Source organism: Phocoena sinus, chromosome 7 (assembly GCF_008692025.1).
Source record: "Phocoena sinus isolate mPhoSin1 chromosome 7, mPhoSin1.pri, whole genome shotgun sequence".
NCBI classification, from domain to species: domain Eukaryota; kingdom Metazoa; phylum Chordata; class Mammalia; order Artiodactyla; family Phocoenidae; genus Phocoena; species Phocoena sinus.
In genome coordinates this window covers 66,617,048-66,639,953 of record NC_045769.1, presented here as the reverse complement: position 1 = coordinate 66,639,953, position 22,906 = coordinate 66,617,048, and the positions used below count along the sequence as shown (strand labels likewise).

The window sequence follows — 22,906 nt, the reverse complement described above, 5'->3', positions numbered from 1 at the left end:
AATGGCTATTGTGCTTTACATTACCTTAGAAAAATTTTCTACTTTAAGATTTTGAAAAAATTCAACGTGTTCTTCTAGTAACATTTTTTCTTCCTGTGGTTTATATTTTAAATATTTGATTCATTTGAATGTATCTTGGGATTAAGTTGTGAGGTAGCAATCTGAATTTATCTTTATCCACATGGTTACCCAGCTGTCCCAACGATACCTATTAAGTAATATTTCCTCGCATCTACTTGAGATGCCACCTTTATAATTCTCATATGTAATTATGTCTATTTCTGGACATTATATTTTCTTCCACTGCATTATGTATTATACCAATATTACACCATTTTAATTACTCTAGTTTACAAAATCATTTGATATCTAATGGGGTAAGTCCTATCAGATATTACTCTGTGTTTTGTATATTGTCCTAGCTAAGTAGACTCGGTTGATCTAATTTCAGAGTGAAAATCCTATTTTTATTTTCAATGGGATCGCAGTAAATTTATAAGTTAACTTAAAAAGAACTGCTGTCTTTATATGCTATAACTCCTTTCCTTAATACCTTCTCTTTAGACCATAAACACAAAATATACCATCATAAGAAAACTGAGCTGAGCTGGCCACCCACTTTAAAACCCCTAATGTTAAGTAGAGATACATCATCTATAAATTAAATATAATAATCAATAAATAAGCAATCAATTTAATTATTTTATGATTGCTGAAACCTTACCATTACATCCTTTATATTTAGCACCATGTTAATCATATTAATAAATTGTCAAAGTGATTATTATTTCTTAAAGCTGTATAATTTGGAGGATGACAAACACTTCAAACGAGTAGCCCAATATTCCACATCCCAAAATCAAAGAGTTTTCATGACATTTTATAGCATCTGATCAACTGATACACAAAAAATTTTAAGGATTGTATGTGATAATTTCATACTAAGAGTAGCAGACAGATAGTTAGGGATTTATTTCTAGACTCTTTGATGAGGAAAATTATTGAAATATTGTGATCTGGGCCTTTCAGACAGCCTGTATTGATTATCTATGTTATACTTTAAGACAGAAGTTGTCTCTATGTATGGGCTTACAAAATACAGTACTCCTCAAATTTATAAGAAATTAAAGTTTATAACCTCAAAAAGTATATTACCTTGAGGGAAATTAAGATGATTGTCAATGATTGCTGGCATATCTGAAATTTTTAAAAGAAAATTCATGTAGTCCCATTTACATGTGATGTATGAAGGAAAAAGGGAAAAGATTTCTTTGCTCACATTAAATTTTCTCTGTTAGTCAGAATTCTTGAGAGCACAAATCATCACAAACTTAGGTAACTTCTGGGGTCACTAAAGTACGGCTGCAGAAGAGGTCCTACCCCTTTTTATAAAGTGTTGTATAGTGAGTTCATTTGCACTCTGATTATGCATATACCCACCTCCCCCAAAACATCAACTTGGTTTTGGAGAAAGGGCATAATACCTTTGATGCCAGGCAGGGTTAGGTTTTTTGACTTCCCTAGTTATAACACATAAGTAGCCTTGTGACATTATGCAAAGTCCTCATTCATGAAGCAGGGAAAGTAGCTGGTTATTAGGTAAAATAGAAACAGTTTCTGTGCCTAACACAGTGCCTAGGCTAAATATTAGCAATATTCATAGTTCTTAAATTTGTGGCTCCAGAGTGAGAGAGACCTGGCTTCAAATTCCATCTCTACTGCTTATTAGCTTGTGTCCTTGGGCAAGTTAATTAACCTCTCTAAAGCTTGGTTTCTGCATTGGAAAACAGGGCTGGAAATAATTATCCAATAAGGTCATTTTAAGGGAAAAAACGAGACACTGCATTTTAAACATGAAGCACATTTCTTAGTACATTTTAAGTGTACAATACATTCTAACCGTTCATTTAGCTTATTTCCTGATGTTTTATGTGCACAAAAACTCGAACCGTTATTATGAATGATTTTTATCAACTTCCTTATCAATTGATTTTGCACACCTAACGTTCTTAAGAAAGGAGAATAAATTTGGTTACTTCATAATAGATAAAGCTTTGCATTTACCTACACACAGAAACTTTTCTTCTTCAGGACTGCTTTTTTTTTTTTTAGGTCAAAGATATGTGTATTTGTAATTTTGAAAGATATTCCCAAATTGCTCTTCTTAGGGGTTGTACCTGGTTTTTTTTTTAAACTTTTTATTTCACACTGGAGTATAGCTGATTAACAATGTTTTGTTAGTTTCAGGTGTACAACAAAGTGATTCGGTTATACATATACATGTATCTATTCTTTTTTCAAATTCTCTTCCCAATTAGGTTGTTACAGAATATTGAGCAGATGTCCCTGTGCTATACAGTAGGTCCTTGTTGGTCATTCATTTTAGATATAGCAGTGTGTACATGTCAATCTCAAACTCCCTAACTATCCCCCCCCCACCTGTCCCCCCGGTAATCATAAATTCATTCTTCAAGTCCGTGAGTCTCCACTTTCAAGATATTTTAAAGATTAAAACTAAACTATGATCAACCAAAACGACAGTGCTTTCTACCAACAGATGGCGATATACGTCATACAGTCAACTAGTCCCTGCCTGACATAAGGCTCATCAGTCTGTCCATGCAGTGTACGCAGAATGTGTGCATTGTTTTTAAAAGGTGATAAAAATTATTAAACCAATCAGACTTGTTAACTGAAAATATACTGAGAGTGTTAAAATATGTGATAACCAAAAAATTGGAATTTGATGAAAACCAATGTGGAAATAATAAAATAATTTCGTATATGAAAATAAGGAATGTGGCAAGTTCATAAAAGATTAATCATCTGACATTAGAAATGGTTCTTTAGGACTGAGAAGGATCATGCAATAGGTTAAAAATGCTGAGGGTAGGCAATAACCAGCATGATACACAGAAACATTATTTAAAAAAAAAAATAGGGAAAAATTTCTAGTAGGGGTCAGAGGATTATTCTTCATTAGTAGTGGATGCTCCAGAACTTAATGCTAAAGCAAGAGAAGGCTAGGTATTCATTCAAGAAGGCAAAAATCCAAGCATAGTGACAGTTGCTGATAAAATATTCCTGGCAGGCCACGAATGGTTCAATAGACTCAAAGCCCTTTAACTCAATAACAGAACAAGTGAATAAAGTAGCACACATGCCAAGAGATTCTTTGGAATATTTGTGGACATTATCAAGAAAAGTTGTCAGTCTACTTATAAGACTTTTGGTGTAGACATTTTTTTAGAATGCATAATGGCAGGGAAAGGAGGTTTCATGATTCTAAAGAAACAGCTTATTAATGGAAATTCATCTAGGGATGGTAAAGAACCATGGAACGAATCACACGAACTTACAAACAAGTCCTTTGCAAACTAATATGTCCATCGAACTAATATGTTCATCAACAGAGGAACTTCCTGTGCTTCATACTTCTCTACTCCTTCTTAGAACTAGAGGCTATAATTATGGCAAGGCATTCAGTAGCCCTGACCTCAATCTACGAATACGATGAAACCCATATAAGACTGTTTAAAAAGTACCCTCTTTTGAGGTAGTCGTTGTTTAAAAGATATTCAGAAGACGAAGGGTATGGCTTTTGTGTGTATGTGTGTGTGTGGTACGCGGGCCTCTCACTGTTGTGGCCTCTCCCGTTGTGGAGCACAGGCTCCGGATGCGCAGGCTCAGCAGCCATGGCTCACGGGCCCTGCCGCTCCGCGGCACGTGGGATCCTCCCGGACCGGGGCACAAACCCGTGTACCCTGCATCGGCAGGCGGACTCTCAGCCACTGCGCCACCAGGGAAGCCCAAGTATGGCTATTTTTAAAGAGGGGTGAATTAAATGTATGATAATATCTCTTACTTTCTGCCACTTTTAAACAGGATTTTCAGACTCTCATAATAAATGTAAACAGGCTTAGAATAGTGGAGAAAATTCCAGATCAGATACTGGCCACAGAGTAACAAGTAAGTGGGGAGAAAATAATTCCCATCCTTCTTCAAATTTACATTCCAGTAGATATCTGACCAGAAGACTTGTATTCTGAGATAAGGTGAGTGTTTAGGCAAAAAGAGTATATAACAATTCAATGGCAAAGGGGCTTAACTTTTACTTAAAGTTTTACTTCTTTCAGCTATTGTTCTAATTAATGCATTTAACTGTTTATAAACAAAAAGATGTTCATACATCTTATTTTCATGACAATATAAACCGTACACAGTGACCTTGAGTTTCTATAAATAGTCACCATTTTTCATTTTCTGGTAGCTACCCAAGGGGAAAGGTGCTGCTTATAGGACTTAACCTCCACAAAGACTGTCTAACGGAACAGAAATATTTGTGGTACAAACTCTAATCTTCAAACCTCAGTTCTCAGCAGCAAACTCTTCTAAAACACTTCTAACAAAACTGATTGAAAAATTAGTGTCTTCACTAAGAATTAAGGGAAAGGGGAAAGGAGATTTTCGAACTTGCTCTTTATTAAAATGAATCTAAAATTCTAAATAGTAGAAGCCATTGATTTACCAAACACCTAAGGAAACAAGATAGTCTTTTTTTCCCCATTCATTTACTCATCTGTTTATTCAATCAAGTAGTATTGAGCACTCACTCTGTGTAAAATATTCTGCTATGATTGGGGGGGTTATAACTGTAGCAAGACAAAATTCTTGCTCTATTTAATCATATCATCTAATACCTAGGATCAGAATATAAAGAGCTCCTGAATCTATTATCTAGTGAGTAAGGAATCAGAATTCCTAAACTACATAGGAAGGGACTAAACCCAAACGTTTTTCAATGATAAGATTGGTCAAAAGGATGAATGAACCCAATCAGAGACTAGGAGCATGTGAGTATATAATATTCTTTCTGCACCAGGGATCCCTATCTGTCACTACTATACTCTTTCAATAATTAAAGCATTTTAATCCTAGCATACAAGAAAGAACAAATGAGATGGGGGTTACTGAAAAGAAAGGTAAATGTTCAGAGTAAGGAATATTGAACTAAAAACCAAACCCCTGGGAGTGATGGGTGAAGGGAAGCTGGAGATTCTTAGACTCTATAATGTCTATAGGAATGGAAAAAAATAATCAGCAATGGATCACAGACCTAAACTTAAGAGCTAAGACTATAAAACTAAAGTAAGAAAACATGGGGAAAACCTTTAAGACATTGGATTTGGCAATGATTTCTTGGATATGGCACCAAAAGTACAGGCAGCAAAAGAAAAAGAATATTGGATTTCATAAAAATTAAAACTTTTGTGTGTCAAAGGACACTGTTGGAGAGTAAAAAGACAACCCAAGAACAGACAAAATATTTGCAAATCATGTATCTGATAAGGGATTAGTATCCACAATATATTAAGGACTCTTAAACTCAACAAAAACAAACACCCCTATTCTAAAATGAGCAAAGGACCTGAATACACATTTCTGCAAAGAAAATATACAAATGGTCAATATGCACATGAAAAAATATTCAACTTCACTAATCATTAGGAAATGCAAGTCAAAACCACAGGGAGAGCCAACTTCACACCCAGCAGGATGACCATTATTTAAAAAGAGAGAAAATAAATGTTAGTGAGGGTGTAGAGAAATTGGAACCATTATGCAGTGCTGGTGGGAATATAAAATAGTGCAGCCCTGTGCAAAAGAGTATGGCAGTTCTTCAAAAAATTAACTATAGAATTATCTTATGATCTAGCAACTCCACTTGTGGGCATATACCCAAAAGAATTAAAAGCAGGGACTCAATGAGATATTTGTACAATGGTGTTCATCACAGCATTATCCATAACATACAAGCAACCCAAACATCCATCAGTGGAGGAATGGATAAATAAAATGTGCTATGTACATACAATGGATTACTATACAGACTTAAAAAGGAAGGAAGTTCTGATACATGCTATAACATCAATGAGCCTTAAAAATATTATGTGAGGTGAAATAAGCCAGACAAAAAAGGACAAATATTGAATATTTCTACTTACATGAGGTACCTGGAATAGTCAAATTCATAAAGAAAGAAAGTAGAATGCTGGTTACCAGGGACTGGGGGGAGTGGAAAGCATGAGGAATTATTATTCAATGGGTACAGAGTTTCAGTGTGGAATGATGAAAAAGTTCCGGAGGGCTTCCCTGGTGGCGCAGTGGTTGGGAGTCCGCCTGCCGATGCAGGGGACACGGGTTCGTGCCCCGGTCCGGGAGGATCCCACGTGCCGCGGAGCGGCTGGGCCCGTGGGCCATGGCCGCTGGGCCTGCGCGTCCGGAGCCTGTGCTCCGCGACGGGGGAGGCCACAACGGTGAGAGGCCCGTGTACCGCAAAAAAAAAAAAAAAGTTCCGGAGATGGACGGTGGTGATGGTCGCAAACAATGTGAATGGACTTAATGCCCCTGAGTTGTACACTTAACAATGGCTGAAATGGTAAATTTTATGTTACGTATATTTTACTGCAAAAAATTTTTTATTTTTTAATCTGCAAAAATTTGCTCAGAACTGTAGGGAGGAGCGTCAGGAAGATACCAAAGTCATGGCAGTTAACAGTGGGTCAACCTCGATGGGATTCAGATGTGCTTCTCTGGTATCTATTTTGCCAGGCAGGACTCCTTTATATATATGCAGTATCATTATTTCTCGAGAAATAATTTGTACAATAGATATAAAAATTAATCAAAATATGCAAAATATTACTGTACTCTTGCCATGTTTTAATTTCCAGAATTTAAAGATACTCTCAATTGTAACCTCTGTCATATTAGCCCTTCTTTCCTCAAATGGCTTCCAAGAATCTAATCTATTGCAGATGAGAAAAGAACATAAAACATTTACATATAAATCACAAAAAAATGACTGAAAGATGAATTTTGTATGGAAATTAGGAGTTTCCCAATCATATATTTGGATTGTGTGGTACCCACGTCCAGAATGGGATCCAGTTTTTAAAGAAAGAACACTTCATCCCCTCCCAAAGTCTGTCCCCTGCCAGTCACTGTAATGTTGACATCACACAGACCTCTAGGCAGACTTAGTAATCTTCTCCAAATTAAGAAAAGGTTCCCATCTTCTACCACTTTCCACCTTGCTCTCTTGCACTTCAGTCACACTGACCTCCTTGATGTTCCGTAAACACATCAAATATGCCTTAGGGCTGTTGCCATCTCTGCTTCTTGTGACTAGAATAATTTTCCTGTAGCTTAGTAGCTGGCTCCCTCACTTCCTTACCTCCTTCAGGTCTCTGCTCAAATAGCACCTCTGAAAGGCTTTTCTAACCACCCTTAATAAACAATGCCTCCTTCCCTCAATTTTCTCTGTCCTGCTTTATTTTTCTTCAGTGTATAGTATAATACAAGGTCAGGAAGTGGTGAACATTTGTTTACTTATTCATTATCTGTCTCAAAACTAGCAGGAAACCTCTACGTTTTGTTCAATGTTGCATGTACAGTGTCTACAGCAATGCCCTGAATAGGCACTCAATAAATACTTGCTGAAGGGAGTGAACAAAGGAAGAGGGAAGGAAAGAAGGAATTACCATTTAATTTCAGAAAACATATAAATGCCGAGAATAGTAAGGCTGAGAGTTCTAGGAACAGACCTGGAGCAACTCAGCATCTCTTTACCACTACCCTTGGGATCTCTGCCAGGTCCTCCCTCCCCACAAACCTCAATGGCACTGATACAAACTTGGATTCGAACTCCTGACCTACACATTTTGGAGGCCAACCAGATAGGGCTTAATGATTGATCATGAGCTCAAGACAAAGCAGTTGGAAATTGTAGTTCAAACTTTTTTTTACTATCTGATTACCAGTCCACCTTTTAAGCAAATCTTTAGAGACGGATTTGGGCTTCAGCCTTTTTAATGCATCAACTTGAGTACATGTCAAAATATTTGGGCTCTTTTCTACAAAGGAGGCTAAACATTGTCACCTAGAATTGATGAACCCAAACTGGGGCAGAAAATAAGCAGGAATGCTATTCCTTCCCTAAGAAATAAGAAATATGAATTTACCTAGTAATGGTAAAAAGCTAGGCAAGAGAAGCATAAATTATTAAATTCTTGTTAACTTATTCCTCCTATATTCTTAGAAAGCATTCAGTTTCAGTGAAAAAGCTATTTTTCATAGAAGTCAAGCACCTGGTTGTGTAGTATGTATCATTTATTCATGAAATATGTATCAAGAATGACTGCATGTATGGCACCCTGCAGGGGTGCCAATATGAACAAGTTATGGTCTCTACCCTTAAAACCTTAGCAGTCTAGTGGATAAGCTGCCAATCCACAACCATTACAACAGATTGAGACATATCGTAGAACTCAGGGGTCCAATTTCTCATGATTTTCATATCTCACTCAAAGAACAGTATCTAAGTAGGTAATAGATATTAAAAGAAAATCATCTGCCTTAGAAAATTATTATAAGCATCATGTAAAATAAATTATTTTTCCCCAAATGTTTTAAAACCCTTAAGAGTAAGCACCCTGAATCATTGATGTTAAAGAATCACTGTTATTGATATAAATCATTGATTCTTTGTTACAATAAGTACTGAGCTTTAGGTTAGGACATACGAACACCTTAGATGAACACTGTCTTCTTCTTTCCTTACCCTGCACAAGATCACTTTGCTTTCTCTCCTTCTCCATCCTCTAACACCCAGGATCTCATAGGTACAACTCCACTCCCTGTTTCTACTCCATTTCATAGCTCATAGCTGAATGAACCTGCCCGAGACATTTCACACACTTACCCTTTTCAATGACACTACCCCTCTTCTTTCAATTTTTGTCTGCCTTGGGAAAGTCCCCTTTCCTGTCTTGATTCTCTCATAATAAAACCAAAAAACCCCAATACTCTAATTGTGGCCAAGTCAAGTCAGGGCAATACAGGGACAACCCTAGACCAAGAAAGCAAAGGTATTCAATGTCTAAAACAACCTCAGGAACACTTTAAATGTATAGATACATTTCATAATATCATACTGTCTTCAAACTTCTACCTAAATCTCAATTTCAGTTTAATACAAATGCACTGCCCAAGAATCAGTATTCAAGGGGAACATTTAACCAATATTCAACCTTTCTTTTTCTTGTTCTATAGTATTGTAATTACAGTTTGCTATGTTTAATTGCAAATGTAGATTCTTTCAGCTCCATTATGGGTTAAAAAGGCTTTGTGGCATACCTGGTAACCAGGCGTACCTGGCTATTTGCAAGTGTAATCTTGGGATAAATAAGATTTTATTTCCATTAAAAGGAATATATATGTTATTCAAGTTTAGTAAACACGGTGAGTCTTTATGAAGGTAAGGTAACTCCTGAGCCTTCGTGTTTACTCACCTCAGAGGGCGGCTGTGGGGATTTAAAAGGAGCATTTGCAAATCCCTTAATGCACTATTCGGCATAAATGAGACCCTCACATATGAAGCTGTTAAATTAATGTTAGTATCAGTAATATTAACAAGATGTAAACTGTGCTGTCTATATACTGCTACCAAATATCTAGCCAACATAATTGAACACCTCCTTGTCATGTGTGAGACACTAAAATGGCTGCTGTGGATATATATTTTTTAATCTAATTTGTACAGCAACCCTGAGAAGTAGACACTACCAATTTTATAACAAAGTTGCATTTGAGAAGTGAAAGTATTTGACTAAGATCACATGTTCAGCAAGAGAGATAACTAGACAAACACTTTTTTCACTACCCAAATGTGAACACAAATTTATTCCTCTGTGCTTTTAACATGTTATAACAATATTTTACAATGATTCTGAACTATAGGAGGGACATAATATGAATTTTCGAAAGAGTTTCTCTGCATAGCCATGCCACAAACATTCATTCCTGAAAGTCTGTCAGACGATCTCATGGGATTATAAGAAGCTTGCTCCCAGTTGACCCCTGAGGATGCCATTTCTTTTCTCCCTACTTGAATTACCTTGAGCCAAGTTTGTCCAGGGTAACAAGAATATATATGTATTTCCATTTGTGTGGAAATCAACACTTCAACTTTGTAATACTTGTTCCATGAAAGGATCACCTATGAAGATTGGTCCCATAAAATTTATCTAGAAGGAATGTTAACTTTATATCATCACCCAGAGAAAGTGAAAGCATAATTTACCAATAAAATATTCTATTTATTCTATTTAAAATGTACATAGAGTTAGTAAATTATCCATACTCTAAGCCCTAAAGGAAGCACTGTCCATTGGACTTGAAAGAATAATCATTTAGTGGAGTTTAAGTCAATACATAAGGGAATATTTCATTATCATATAACATTTCTCTCACTTTCCCCTGTTTTATTTTCATGTATGGATTTGTATATCTACTGTTTACTTCTATTTACTCCTTTTTTGAACTTCTAAGTAATAGGCCCTGAAGAAGACATATTTTTAATTACATTAGATTCTAAGATATATATTGTATGAGTGACTAATATAGTTGGCAAACATTACATCTAGTGAAATCACCCCATTTTTAAAAAACAATCAGATGACACGGGAGTTTCGTTTGGCGTATAACACAAAGAAGATTTCATTAAACATCTACACAGAAATGTCTTTGTACTTATATTTTAATGCATCTATCTAATCTTACTAATTCTTCTTTAGAGGCTCAATTTTCCAATTATTTGTGTTAATACTTTAATCTAATAGTGGGGCAAAATTTGTATTACTGGTATATAGATCAAATGTTTTCAAAGATGAGATATAAGAGAGAAAGGGCAAGAAAAAGGCATTCATTGCAGGGCAGAGATGGTAGGTTAATGATACTGTAAGCGTACTCACTCCCTGTAAGACTGAACCATTTCCAAGTGAACAATCATAGGCGCAATTAAAGTTTTATCATATTTTAATAAATGATTCAGAGAGCTTTGTAAAAAATCCAAAGAGACATTTTAAAGAAAGTTGTGATCAATAATGGCAGTCTCTCAAACACCTGACACAACAAAAGGAAGTCATAAAATGAACAGCAATGAAATTACAATTAAAGTCATGGTATTTTTTTTTTTTTTTTTTTTTTTTTTGCGGTACGCGGGCCTCCCACCGCCGTGGCCTCTTCCGTCGCGGATCACAGGCTCCAGACGCGCAGGCTCAGTGGCCATGGCTCACGGGCCCAGCCGCTCTGTGGCATGTGGGATCTTCCCGGACCGGGGCACAAACCTGCATCCCCTGCATCGGCAGGCGGACCCCCAACCACTGCGCCACCAGGGAAGCCCCATTCATGGTATATTTTAACAATAATAATATATGGTACTTTTGGCTCCCAGTTATATCAGTTTAAAAATCCAAAGGTATTCAATTTCCTGTATTAAAGAAGTAATGACAGAATTTTTTCATTTAAAATACAGTTGTTATATTAAAGAGAAAAGAAAGAATTATTTTCTCAGTGGGGCTAAAAAGATATAAGATCATCCAATTCCATATACAACGTCTACTCAAATTTGTCTGTGGCCGATACGTTTATTGGCACTGTTCAAGGCATTCCTTCCTCCTTCCCCTCTTTCATGGTCTGGCATTTTTCCTCACCACTCAAGGGTTTCATTCCTCCAAACTTCATTTTACCTTTAGCTGCCAAGAGCTGATGGCTTTCCCTGTTGCCTAAAGCAGTTTCCTTCTAGCTACAGAGAAGGAAGAGAAAGTTAAACCTTCAATGAAGAAATTTCATTTTGCAGAATGCAAAAGACACCAAAACTGTTCTCTCATATTCCACAAAAGTAATCTACCCACGTCTGTGAATGCTCTCCTAAAAATTCTCATATGAAAATCATTTTCATACAATCTTAGACTATCCATTTCATTATGACCTTGCCATCTTAAACAGTAATCTAATCCTACAAAGTTCTGAAGGAAGCCCTAATACCTCCATGTGAGAATTAGCTAATGTGAGATGTGTAAAATGGAGGCCCAACTTCAATTAGCGCACAGATGCATTCCAACAGATTACAACAACCACGTTGTGCCACCATAATTGCAAAATTTAACCAAATCCCTGGTGACAATTCGTGAAATAGTTTAGTCTTTCAAAAAGAAACATGATTGCCAAATTCTTTACCAGAAACAAACAAACAAATATGGTTAGACACTTGCTAGATAAAAATATCATTAATCAAAGCTGACTACTTAACCAAAAGCTAAATTTTCAACCAAACGGTAATAGCAAAACTACTTATTTGTTTCATATCTTTAAGTATAGTCTCAAAAAAGGAGGAGACTTATTGTCACACAAAGAGTGTGTGAGGAGATTGGTTCAAGACAGCAGAGTAGAAGGACGTGCTCTCACTCCCTCTTGCAAGAACACTGGAATCACAACTAACTGCTGAACAGTCATCGACAGGAAGACAGTTGGAACTCACCAAAAAAGATACCCCACATCCAAAGACAAAGGAGAAGCCACAGTGAGATGATACGAGGGGCGCAATCACAATAAAATCAAATCCCTTAACTGCTGGGTGGGTGACTCACAGACTGGAGAACACTTATACCACAGAAGTCCACCCACTGGAGTGAAGGTTCTGAGCCCCACGTCAGGCTTCCCAACCTGGGGGTCCAGCAACAGGAGGAGGAATTCCTAGAGAATCAGACTTTGAAGGCTAGTGGGATTCGATTGCAGGACTTCGACAGGACTGGGGGAAACAGAGACTCCACTCTTGGAGGGCACACACAAAGTAGTGTGCACATCGGGACCCAGGGGAAGGAACAGTGACACCATAGAGACTGAACCAGACCTACCTGCTAGTGTTGGTGGGGGTCTCCTGCAGAAGCAGGGGGTGGCTCTGTCTCACCGTGAGGACAAGGACACTGGCAGCAGAAGTTCTGGGAACTACTCCTTGGCATGAGCCCTCCCAGAGTCTGCCATTAGCCCCACCAAAGAGCCTGGGTAGGCTCCAGTGTTGCGTCTACTCAAGCCAAACAACCAACAGGGAGGGGACCCAGCCCCACCCATTAGCTGGCAAGTGGATTAAAGTTTTACTGAGCTCTGCCCAACAGAGCAACAGCCAGCTCTACCCACCACCAGTCCCTCCCATCAGGAAACTTCCACAAGCCTCTTAGATAACCTCATCCACCAGAGGGCAGACAGCAGAAGCAAGAAGAACTACAATCCTGCAGCCTGTGGAACAAAAACCACATTCATAGAAAGACAGACAAGATGAAAAGGCAGAAGGCTATGTACCAGATGAAGGAACAAGATAAAACCCCAGAAAAACAACTAAATGAAGTATAGATAAGCAACCTTCCAGAAAAAGAATTCAGAATAATAATAGTGAAGGTGATCCAGGACCTTGGAAAAAGAATGGAGGCAAAGATCGAGAAGATGCAAGAAATGTTTAACAAAGACCTAGAAGAATTAAGGAACAAACAGAGATGAACAATACAATAATTGAAATGAAAAATACACTAGAAAAAATCAATAGCAGAATAACTGAGGTAGAAGAACGGATAAGTGACCTGGAAGACAGAATGGTGGAATTCACTGCCATGGAACAGAATAAAGAAAAAAGAATGAAAAGAAATGAAGACAGCATAAGAGACCTCTGGGACAACATTAAATGCAAAAACATTCGCATTATAGGGGTCCCAGAAGGAGAAGAGAGAGAGAAAGGACCCGAGAAAATATTTGAAGAGATTATAGTCGAAAACTTCCCTAACATGGGAAAGGAAATAGCCACCCAAGTCCAGGAAGCACACAGAGTCCCATACAGGATAAACCCAAGGAGAAACATGCCAAGACACATAGTAATTAAATTGGCAAAAATTAAAGACAAAGAAAAATTGTTGAAAGCAGCAAGGGAAAAATGACGAATAACATACAAGGGAACTTCCGTAAGGTTACCAGCTGATTTCTCAGCAGAAACTCTACAAGCCAGAAGGGAGTGGCATGATATACTTAAAGTGATGAAAGGGGAAAACCTACAACCAAGATTCCTCTACCCAGCATGGATCTCATTCAGATTTGATGGAGAAATTAAAAGCTTTACAGACAAGCAAAAGCTAAGAGGATTCAAAACCACCAAACCAGCTCTACAACAAATGCTAAAGGAACTTCTCTAAGTGGGAAACACAAGAGAAGGAAAGGACCTACAAAGACAAACCCAAAACGATTAACAAAATGGTAATAGGAAAATACCTATCAATAATTACCTTAAATGGATTAAATGCTCCAACCAAAAGACACAGGCTTGCTGAATGGATACAAACACAAGACCCATATATATGCTGTCTATGAGAGACCCACTTCAGACCTAGGGACACACACAGACTGAAAGTGAGGGGATGGAAAAAGATATTCCATGCAAATAGAAATCAAAAGAAAACCGGAGTAGCAATACTCATATCAGATAAAATAGACTTTAAAATTAAGAATGTTGGGCTTCCCTGGTGGCTCAGTGGTTGAGAGTCCGCCTGCTGATGCAGGGGACACGGGTTCATGCCCCGGTTCGGGAAGATCCCACATGCCGCAGAGTGGCTGGGCCCGTGAGCCATGGCCACTGAGCCTGCGCATCAGAGCCTGTGCTCCGCAACAGGAGAGGCCACAACAGTGAGAGGCCCGCGTACCGCAAAAAAAAAAAAAAAATTAAGAATGTTATAAGAGAAAAGGGAGGACACTACATAATGATCAAGGGATCAATCCAAGAAGAAGATATAACAATTAGACATATATAAGCACCCAACATAGGAGTACCTCAATACATAAGGCAACTGATAACAGCTATAAAAGAGGAAATCGACAGTAACACAGTAATAGTGGGGGACTTTAACACCTCACTTACACCAATGGACAGATCATCAAAACAGAAAATTAATAAGGAAACACAAGCTTTAAATGACACAATAGACTAGATAGATTTAATTTATATTTATAGGACATTCCATCCAAAAACAGCACATTACACTTTCTTCTCAAGTGCGCACGGAACATTCTCCAGGATAGATCATATCTTGGGTCACAAATCAAGCCTCAGTAAATTTAAGAAAATTGGAATCATATCAAGCATCTTTTCTGACCACAACACTATGAGATTAGAAATCAATTACAGGGAAAAAAATGTAAAAAACACAAACACATGGAGGCTAAAAAATATGTTACTAAATAACCAACAGATCACTGAAGAAATCAAAGAGGAAATCAAAAAATAACTAGAGACAAATGACAATGAAAACACGACGGTCCAAAACCTATGGGATGCAGCAAAAGCAGTTCTAAGAGGGAAGTTTGTAGCTATACAAGCCTACCTCAAGAAACAAGAAAAATCTCAAATAAACAATCTAAACTTACACCTAAAGAAACTAGAGGAAGTAGAACAAACAAAACCCAAAGTTAACACAAGGAAAGAAATCATAAAGATCAGAGCAGAAATAAATAAAATAGAAACAAAGAAAACAAGAGCAAAGATTAATAAAACTAAAAGCTGGTTCTTTGAGAAGATAAACATAATTGATAAACCATTAGCCAGACTCATCAAGAAAAAGAGGGAGAGGACTCAAATCAATAAAATTAGAAATGAAAAAGGAGAAGTTACAACAGACACCACAGAAATACAAAGCACCCTAAGAGACTACTACAAGCAACTCTATGCCAATAAAATGCACAACCTGGAAGAAATGGACAAATTCTTAGAAAGGTATAACCTTCGAAGACTGAACCAGGAAGAAATAGAAAATATGAACAGACCAATTACAAGTAATGAAATTGAAACTGTGATTAAAAGTCTTCCAACAAACAAAAGCCCAGGACCAGATGGCTTCACAGGTGAATTCTGTCAAACATTTAGAGAAGAGCTAACACCCATCCTTCTCAAACTCTTCCCAAAAATTGCAGAGGAAGGAACACTCCCAAACTCATTCTACGAGGCCACCATCACCCTATGAGGATACCAAAACCAGACAAAGATACTACAAAAAAAGAAAATTACAGACCAATATAACTAATGAATACAGATGCAAAAATCCTCAACAAAATACTAGCAAACAGAATCGAACAACACATTAAAAGGATCATATAGCATGATCAAGTGGGATTTATCCCAGGAATGCAAGGATTCTTCAATATACGAAATCAATCAATGTGATACACCATATTAACAAATTGAAGAATAAAAACCATAGATCACCTCAATAGATGCAGAAAAAGCTTTTGACAAAATTCAACACCCATTTATGATAAAAACTCTCCAGAAACAAGGCATAGAGGGAACCTCCCTCAACATAATAAAGGCCATATATGACAAACCCAGAGCAAACATCATTCTCAATGGTGAAAAACTGAAAGCATTTCCTCTAAGATCAGGAACAAGACAAGGATGCACACACTCTCACCACTATTTTTCAACATAGTTCTGGAAGTCCTAGCCATGTCAATCAGAGAAGAAAAAGAAATAAAAGGAAGACAAATTGGAAAAGAAGAAGTAAAACTCTCACTGTTTGCAGGTGACATGATACTATACATAGAGAATCCTAAAGATGCCACCAGAAAACTACTAGAACTAATCAATGAATTTGGTAAAGTTGCAAGATACAAAATTAATGCACAGAAATCTCTTGCATTCCTATACACTAATGATGAAAAATATGAAAGAGAAATTAAGGAAACACTCCCATTTACCACTGCAATGAAAAGAATAAAATACCTAGGAATAAACCTACCTAGGGAGATAAAAGACCTGTATGCAGAAAACTATAAGACACTGATGAAAGAAATTAAAGATGATACCAACAGATGGAGAAATATACCATGTTCTTGGACTGGAAGAATCAATATTGTGAAAATGACTATACCACCCAAAGCAATCTACAGATTCAATGCAAGCCCTATCAAATTACCAATGGCATTTTTTACGGAACTAGAACAAAAAATCTTAAAATTTGTATGGAGACACGAAAGACCCAGAACAGCCAAAGCAGTCTTGAAGGAAAAAAACGAAACTGGAGGAATCAGATTCCCTGACTTCAGACTATACTACAAAGCTACAGTAATCAAGACGATATGGTACTGGCACAAAAACAGAAACATAGATCAATGGAACAAGATAGAAAGCCCAAAGATAAACCCACGCACCTATGGTCAACTAATCTATGACAAAGGAGGCAAGGATACACAATGGAGAAAAGACAGTCCCTTCAATAAGTGGTGCTGGGAAAACTGGAGAGCTACATGTAAAAGAATGAAATTAGAACACTCCCTAACACCATACACAAAAATAAACTCAAAATGGATTGGAGACCTAAATGTAAGGCCAGACACTATAAAACTCTTAGAGGAAAACATAGGAAGAACACTCTTTGACATAAATCACAGCAAGATATTTTTTGATCCACCTCCTAGAGAAATGGAAATAAAAACAAAAATAAACAAATGGGACCTAATGAAACTTAAAATCTTTTGCACAGCAAAGGAAACCATAAACAAGATGAAAAGACAACCCTCAGAATGGGAGAAAATATCTGCAAACGAATCAATGGACAAAGGATTAATCTCCAAATTATATAAACAGCTCATGCAGCTCAATATTAAAGAAACAAACAACCCAATCCAAAAATGGGCAGAAGTAAATAGACATTTCTCCAAAGAAGACATACAGATGGCCAAGAAGCACATGAAAAGCTGCTCAACATCATTAATTATTAGAGAAACACAAATCAAAACTACAATGAGGTATCACCTCACACCAGTTAGAATGGGCATCATCAGAAAATCTACAAGCAACAAATGCTGGAGAGGGAGTGGAGAAAAGGGAACCCTCTTGCACTGTTGCTGGGAATGTAAATTGAGACAGCCACTAAGGAGAACAGTATGGAGGTTCCTTAAAAAAAAAAACATAGAATTACGATATGACCCAGCAATCCCACTACTGGGCATATACCCAAAGAAAACCATAATTCGAAAAGACACATGCACCCCAATGTTCACTGCAGCACTATTTACAATAGCCAGGTCATGGAAGCAACCTAAATGCCCATCAACAGACGAATGGATAAAGAAGATGTGGTACATATATACGATGGAATATTACTCAGACATAAAAAGGAACAAAATTGGGTCATTTGTAGAGACGTGGATGGATCTAGAGACTGTCATATAGAGTGATGTAAGTCAGAAAGAGAAAAACAAATATTGTATATTAACGCATATATGTGGAACCTAGAAAAATGGTACAGATGAAATGGTTTGCAGGGCAGAAGTTGAGACACAGATGTAGAGAACAAACGTATGGACACCAAGCGGGGAAAGCGGCGGGGGGTGGGGTGGTGTGATGAATTGGGAACTTGCAATTGACATGTATACACTGATGTGTATAAAATGGATGACTAATAGGAACCTGCTGTATGAAAAAATAAATAAAATTAAATTCAAAAAAAAAAAGTGTGTGTGTGTGTATACATTCTAGTGTAAGTATGATGCTATCATTCACCAATGTGAATTTTGAGCCCACTCCCCTTCCCCAATAATAGTGATGGACTTTCCTGTATTAGTCCACAGTGTCTCTCTGAGCCTTCCCTAGTGAACACTTTGCATTTGTGAGATAATTTGCCCCTTGAGTCTGGAGTAAACACCAATTTCGATCATGTTGGCACCTGTTGACCATACTTCCATCAACTGAGCCCACTCAAGTGGCCATATTTATTACAAAACATGATTTTAAATTTAGTGATTATTAAGCGGCCCTCAAATTTTGGTAAAACATACATATTTAAACCTAATAAGGTCATCATTGTATATTAGGAATCACTTACACCAAAGTCATAAAGTCATTGCCTTATGTACTCCAATGTTTCTTCAAAATACATTTTAATCCAGTTATGGTCACTGCCTTTCTAAGGGTGTGTTACAGTCTACTTCCCTTTGAATACCTTAATGCCTACACTGCTGAGAGATGGGAATACATCTCAGGATATTTTAATTTTACCTCCTCACAATCATAGTACTGAGTGTAAATACACCCAATGCTCAACAAATAAAAAAGAAATTGAATCCTAAAATGCGTAAGTTTGCAAGGTTAGTGCACTCTATGGTGAAATAAGTCTTAATCTTTGTACTTAATTATTTACATAAATATCTAGGAAACCCCTACTGCTTCATTGTAGGTACTGTTACGGAAGCGGTGCCCGTTCATTTGGAGCACTCGATACACAAATCCACAAAATCCACAAAATACCCACATGCTGTAATAAGCACTATGGAGGAAGAAAACAAGGAAGCAAGACAGAATCTAACAGATAACAGCTTACTTTTGACAAGGTGATCAAGAATGATCTCTGTGAGGCAGAGACCTTTGAGCTGAAGTTTAAAGTTTGCAAAGGAGCTAGGCATTTAAAGAGAGGAAGGAATAGTCCAGGCGCTGGGAACACTTGAAAAGAAAAGGCCTAGGGAGTGAAATCGTTTCATGTGTTTCAGGTACTAAAAGACCAGGGTGGGGACTTCCCTGGTAGCACAGTGCTTAAGAATCTGCCTGCCAGTGCAGAGGACACGGGTTCAAGCCCTGATCCTGGAAGATCCCACGTGCCGCCCAGCAACTAAGCCTGTGCACCACAACTACCAAGCCTGCACTCTAGAGCCCACGAGCTGCAACTACTGAGCCCATGTGCCACAACTACTGAAGCCTGCGTGTCTAGAGCCTGTGCTCTGCAACAAGAGAAGCCCCCGCAATGAGAAGCCCATGCACTGCAACAAAGAGCAACCCCCGCTCATCACAAATAGAGAAAGCCCACGCACAGCAATGAAGACCCACCACAGCCAAAAATAAATAAATTAAAAAAAAAGACCAGGGTGGCTGGAGCATATAAATGAGTGGGAGATGCACTAAGGGAGATTGTAGCAGAGGGCCAGATCAAAGAGTGAGCTGTAGGCTACCAGAAGGAATTTGTTATTAATAGTTTTGTGTTTCTGCATTTATTCCTTTTTTCTATGTAGTTATGAGCCACTGAATGTTCTTAAGCAGAGGCATAATGGCATTGCTTTGTATGGAGAGTGAATCACAAGGGAGCGAACTATGGAGGTAGGTTAATGTGAAGGCTGTAGCAGGAATCCAGGAAAATTATGATGATGCCACTAATTTGGTGGCAGGGTAGATATAGAAAACAAGGTGGAAGAGGTACAGCTGAGAAATATAATTGAATAGAGATGCGTTTGGGAGATAAGATTGAGAGATCTAAACATGGACTGAGTAGGGATAAAATGCCGGGACGAGGAACAGAAAGCAATCAACACTTGGTGGATGGTGGAACCATTAATCCAGGTGACAAAGACTGGGGAAAAGGATCTGAGACAAGAGTTTTAGGGAAAATCATAAATTATTACCACTATGACGTTAAGAATGACCCATTCATATTAATAAACTTTAAGTTCCTTTACAGGGTTAGAAAAATAACATATAATTCTTCCTAGTACTTCACACTCTTTCACATGTCTAACAGGAAGAGACATTAGGTAAATATTAATTTTTATTATTCATGAAAAATGCAAGATTCTGTTCTTTTTCCTTGCCACAGAGAAAGTTGGTTGGTCACATTAAATAAGGTGAATAGGACCCCAATGATTCCACCTCTGAATTTCTTACTTTTTCTTTGCTGCCAAAAGTCTCCTCAGCAACAGGTAGCAAAATCACAGAAGCACTACCACAGGAGGGCTCCCATGGTCTCTCCTGGTCCTGAGAGTCACAGAGGCAGGAGGATGCTCTTGGCAGAGAGCCAGACCTGACTCATCTCTCTTCCATAGAAGCATCAGGTACCCTGTAAGCCCTGCCCTGCACCATAGGAATCATGGCAAACCATATACCCGGCTTTTATAAGAATATGTCATAGTGTCCCACGATTGCACAATGGTTCACGTTCAAAAGGGGACCTCTAAATAAAGAGGTACTTTAAACATCTACAAAATACAAAAACGTACCTTAAGCAAAACTACTGTCGGTTGCCTGATACAGGGCACATCCTTCATTATATCAAATGCCATATTTTGTCTAGCATTTTGTTGTAAATAAGCTGTTCTAGCAATCATGATCATTCCACACATAGGGCTCAGATAAGGCTTTCAAATAATAAAATTTGTTAAAGATCCTACTTAACATAGTTTCTAAAAAAGTGAATTCTAGTTTAAGTTGTTTTAAATGATGGAAAAATAAGTTAAAGAGTTTTCAATAAAATGGACTGTTTAATAATTGGACTTGGTTTGCAGATTATATATAGATAGGTTTTATTGACATTAAAGCAAAAATCATAAATATATTTTTTAAATCACCAAAGAAAGACAATACCTTTCTCCTGCCCATAGAGAAGCATGAGAAATAGAAAAGAACATTGTGTTTCTGAAAAAAACCTGAACCTTCTAGCACTGACTTCACACTCAACAACTGAAAATCCATCATTCTTTTAAAAGCCTATGTTGATTTGGTCTTTATCTTATTGAAATGAGCTTTTTAAAACCTCCCCTAAGCTTCTCTCACATAAAAATTGCTCTTAGCTTCAGAGGAGATATAAATTATTTTGAATGCTGCAACTGTAATAAAAAAAACACTGAAATAATGAGAAATATGTTTGCTGTAATCACAAAACTTGGCACTTAAGTTTCTAGTATGTTAATCTCGCTTTAATCTTTTGTCTTTAATAGAAGTGACGAAAACAACTATTTTCTTCTAAAACTAAAAGACGGTTTCAGCTGAAGCCGATAAAAAGTTAAAATGATTCTGAATCTCATCTGAATTTCACTATAAAATGCACATTCGTTTGAAAAAAAAAACTGCGTCGAGAAATGGGGCTAAGCGGTCCCGTCAATCATTTGTGTTTGTGTGCTCCTAAGGGGTTCGGCGCATCCTCGCCGTCTCCACAGGTAGTGTCAGCTCTGTTGGTTCTGCACGCTCACCTTTGCAGATGGGAAAAAGAACACATGCTTTTTGCTCGTAAAGAATACGACCTACCCCTGGAACCGAAACCCATCCAACGACTCAGCTAGCGTAGACAGAAAGAAATAATAGTAAACCATGAGGTAAAGCTAGCTGCCTTGCCTTTCCACATTTTCAGAACCTGAAATCCACACCGTCAAAACTGGCAAAGGACCGGTTGCCTTTCCAGCTCCTCTTTGTCCAGTCGCTGGCACCTCCTCGCCTAACTTCTCCCCTCTACTTTCCAGGTGGCGTTAACACCGGGCGGCCAAAACCCGACAGATGTGAAATCAGGCACAGGTGGGTGTGGCGGTCGAGGCGAGCACTGGCGAGACTGGCGGTTTCCCTACCCGCTATACCGGAGGAGCAAGAGAAAAGGCACTTACTTGCAACCTTGCCCGCCGACCATGCTCACCCAGTGCGCACGCAGAGTCTGGCGCCGGGTAGGGGGCGGGCTTCAGGGACCCTTCCTCGCTCCCGGCCTCTCTCCCGCGGCGTCCCCTCCGCTGCCGCTGCCACTGCCGCTGCCGCTCCCTCTTTCTCTGGGATCCTGTTGCTCAGCGGGCGCCTGCCACTACCCGCCGCTTGGCACCCAGCCCCAGCCGGCAGAGCCCGCGGAATTGGAAACCAGACACCGGACGCAGCACTGCGGGCGAGGGCCAGCCCGGAGACTGCGCCCCTCCTTCCGGGGCGCGCCCAGGGAAGCAGCGGCCCCGCCCCGGTTCTCCGGCCCCTCCTCGCTCCCCGCCCTTTCCCCACCCTCGCTCCCCGCCGCCCTCCACTCCCGCAGGGGGCGCGGGGCGGGGACCCAGCCGGCGAGGTATTGGAGATGCTGCAGTCTCTACTGTGCGCTAGAAGAAGGCAGAGGAGGGGATGGCAAGACCGTGAACCCTCACCTACCCCATTGGGTGGGGCGCGCGCGTGTGTGTCCAGGAGCCAGAAGAGCCCTTCCCTTACCTCACTCCGCCCCCATCACCCCTTCCTCCCTTCCTGCTCAGCAGAATC

The 22,906-nt window shown here is 38.7% G+C and overlaps 1 protein-coding gene across 1 annotated transcript in view; it reads right to left on the bottom strand.

Annotated features, from left to right (window-relative positions):
* The window catches only part of SCN9A (sodium voltage-gated channel alpha subunit 9), a 151,773-nt gene extending 129,366 nt beyond the window's left edge, over positions 1-22,407 (bottom strand). Inside the window, exon 1 of the mRNA XM_032637962.1 lies at positions 22,288-22,407. The gene's annotated coding sequence lies outside the window, so the exon portion shown is untranslated. The remainder of the gene's footprint in view (positions 1-22,287) is intronic.
* Between the last annotated feature and the right edge of the window lie 499 nt (positions 22,408-22,906).